Genomic DNA, 4,062 nt, shown 5'->3' with positions numbered 1-4,062 from the left:
ATATGGGGAATTATGAATGACTTTTATGTCAGATGAGGTGGAGTTCTTGTTTAAGAGTAAGTCATGAGAGATTTTTTTACTTACAACAAGGTATATCACTATATTATATATGGGGTGTAAATGGATCTTCAAGCAAGGGCTTATCGAGTGTTAGCCACATGGTTCAAGGCACAATTCATGACCGAAGACTTTAGTCGAAAGAATCAGGCCGACTATTATTACACAAGCAATCACAAAAAAGGTAATAAAAATGACATTGAGAATTAATATGGTTCGGTTGATGTGACCTACAACCGTAAAAAATGGTTTACTAGGTGTTGGCAACATGGTTCAAGGCATAATTCATGACTGAGGAGTTTAGTTGAAAGAATCAGGTTGACTATTATTGTGCAAGCTATCAAAGAAAGGTAATAAAAATGAAATGGATAATTAATATGGTTCGATTGATATGGCCTACGATCACAAGTAGGAACTAGATATCTCTTCTATTACCAGTGTTCTAAAAGGCACGCCATGGCGTGCGCCAAGGCGCGCCATGGCATGAGGCGTGGCTTCGCCGCTACGAAAAGCTACATAACGTTGCTATTAGGCGTGGCGCGTGGCAATGCGTGATATGACGCGTCATGGCGTGTTATGACGCGTGTTTTTTCGTTTGAGACACAATTTTTTGCTATTTGTTATGTCTTTTCAAATCGGAGATACAAGTATTGTGGTTTTTGTTAACTTTTTGTTATCAGTTATTGATCTAACACTTCTAAAAAGTAGTTATATTTAATATAAATTTATATTTATGTAGTAATATAACTTTAGATTAATACAAAATCGCCGTCTTACATCACGCCTTGAAAAACAGCATGGCTCGCCATGACTCGTTAAGCTTGAGGCTTGGCCTTGCCGCCACACCACGCCTCACACCATTTAGAACCTTGTCTATTACATTATTGTTTCGGACATGATACATTGGAAAACCTAGCTACTAATACTTATAACCAAAAACGTTTAGCTATAATTGGGTCACCTATATACAAGAAAATAAGGAATAACTAAACATATTAATATCGAGAGGGCTCCGCCCCCTACAACAGTCGTATATATGTTTAACATGTACGGCTTCACACCTAACAACAAATAATTATCCATTCAAAATTGCCAATCAGCTTTCTTCACTTCATTCTTAGTTGAGTTATATATTCGGATCACCAAATTTCAAGTCACACTCCAACAACCATAGAGATGTTTTCTCCCCTAGAGTGTGAGATGCATTTATTTGGGTGTTGTTTTCTTCGTTTCATGTTGTGACTTTTCATGCTGTGACATGGAGTCATAATTCTTAAGCTACAAGGAGTGGTCCATAATATACTTACTCAAAAAGTGTGTCACATCAGTTTACTACATTCTTACTAATTAAAAGTACATTACTAAAAATATGACTTTTAAGAGAAATTTAAAATTCCATTAAACCAAATTAAAAGTACATTACTAAAAGTGAAAATAAAAATTACAATAAAAAACTTAAAAACAACATAAAATTAAAAATAACGTGACGCTTAAATTAAAAAGTACATTAAAACCTAAAATTTATAAATCTTTGTACTTGTCTTCTTGCGTTGGAGCTTGTTGAAAAGTTCGAGTTGATCGAGTGGAAGATCGGGATGAGACGACGTGTTTATCATTTTCAAGTCGTTGATTGTAGTTTTGTACTCTATTTATTTTTTTGAAGTCAAGATGACCATCAAGTTTTTTTGAAAGCATTTGAACGAAATTTGGTTCCGGTTCAACGGATTTTTTTTCCTTTGTCCATTTTCGATGATGATGTCGTCTTTTTTGCCTTGTCCCTTCCCATTGGGCGTCAGAGGGTGACCTCTTTCGACTCGTCATTATGAGCATCATCTTCATTGATGTCAATTCCAAAACCTGCTTCCGACTCGCAAGTTTTTGCTTGTTTGTTGGAACCGATGGATTGTGTTTGCGAGTGACCAAGTGCGCTTGGATCAAAGACCCATTTTGGATCGGCTAGCATAACATGCCAAACTTTTTGATTACCAAATGGTTTACCACCATTCATGGTTTTGTATTCTTGAAGAGCGGTGCTTAACATGTCGAAATCATTACACTCGCTACGACACATGTTTATGAGTTTGAGGTAGGTTCCATTGAAACTTATACAACTGCTTCTTAATTCGCGCCATTTTCCGTTGACACCATCGCAAGTCTAGTAGTCACCTTTAAAAATACAAAATCTTCAAAATAATATAATTAATAAATAAATGATATTTTTATAATTAATAAATAAATGATATTTTTATGAAATATGTTATATTGTACCTTCTCCTATTTGCATGCGGAAGTGTGCTAGAACGCGGTTCCAAAATATCGTCCCAGTTTGGGCGTTTCCCGTAAGCTCATCGGTTGATATTGCAATCTAAGTTTTTGTTAGTGCCGCTTCCTCATTTTCATCCCATTTTTTACCCTTTTTTCCTTTGTCCCTTTTGTTGCCTTCTTGATTATTATGGTTGAGTTTCCATCATCGTTTCGACATCATCATGAGGAGATTGGGTTGCGAAAGCGGTTGGGAAGGTTGAGTATGAAGTTGTTAAAATTGTAATTGTTGGAATTAGTTTGGTGTTTGGATAAGGTTTGGTTGTTAGAAGTAGCTTTGTTGATATGGTTGTGGAAAATGGGTGATTGTGGAATTGGTGAGTTGTTGAGAGAAACACATACACGAAAGTTTCTGGTGGTGATTCAAAATTCAGATATTGGTGAGGTGTTGTGTTGGGTGTGAATATGTTAGTGGGTGAAGTAGGTGTGTGTGGGGTGTTTGGATTTTGATCTATTTTTAGGATTGTAGTATAGAGAGAAAAAAGTGAAAGTATTGTGTTTTGTAGTGTGGAAGTTTTATTGGTATTTATAGATTTAGTATAGAGGGTTAAAAATATTGTTTCAAATGCTCAAATTTATCAATCATTTGTATTGCATAGTAGCAGCAGCCATGAGAGTAGTATTTGAAATAAAGTCATGTGTGACTTCTTTGTCAAACTCATCATATGCGTAGCAAAATGTTGGCATTCCGTTTAGCCTTAGATGTAAGGTTGGAGTTTCTTCAATATGATCTCGATAAATGAAACTTTAGTACTACTCAATACTCAACCTACCAAACTGGTTTATGGTTTGTGGAAGGAAGTGTTATGTGGACAAGTTTCATAAGTCCTTAGTTGGGTTGAAACGTTCATCGAGTTATAGGCATAATAGTTTGTATGAGGTCGTGTGATTACATTTATCTTTAAAGAGTTGGTGTTTAGTTATTGATATACATGTTGTTGTTTGTAGACGAAGTGCTTGCGATGGTGAAGTGTCTGATAAAGGCTGATGAGAATATGAGAACTCCTAAGTGTTAGATTCAACATTAAATGCGTAAGTCCAACTCATGTAGATGTTGTAAAACTGATATTAATTGGAGTCTTAATGGAGAGAGTTTGAAGCATAAATGGACAAACTTGGACAAGAGGACGCATAATGTCCATTCGTGCGACAAAGATGGCAATGGGGAGGATGACGCTCCCTACAACCTCTATCACCACCAACAGATCCACAAGAGCCACCACGTGAATAATTAGAAGACCGACCCCTATTGTTAGTAGATCGAGATTGCGAGATAAAAGCTGTGTGTGGAGTAGTGGTGCCATGGATGAATTGTAAAAATAACTCATGGCTTTTTACCTTAGATATAAGATCACGAAAAGTAGGAGATGGTTTACTGGTGTGTATAGCAATATAGAATGTTTCAAACGAAGGCCCTAATCCATATAAGAACCAGTTGATTTTATCCATATCTTCAACCGGTTGGCCTATGGCAGCCAATTTATCACAAGCAGACTTGAACTTTCTACCATATTCTAAGATAGTAGAGTTACCTTTTGTCATCTGTCACAAAGAGTCTCGTAAAGAATGAATTCTTTCTACTGAAGAACTGTTGTAGGTGGATTCCGGTGAGGTCCAGATCAAGTAAGTTGTGGAAGGGCCAAGCACTTCGGCAGCAACCTCTTCAGTCAACGAAGAATTGAG

The sequence above is a fragment of the Lactuca serriola genome, chromosome 6 (assembly GCF_051521515.1).
Source record: "Lactuca serriola cultivar US96UC23 chromosome 6, Lser_US96UC23_V15, whole genome shotgun sequence".
NCBI lineage: Eukaryota > Viridiplantae > Streptophyta > Magnoliopsida > Asterales > Asteraceae > Lactuca > Lactuca serriola.
This window is presented reverse-complemented; position numbering follows the sequence as displayed.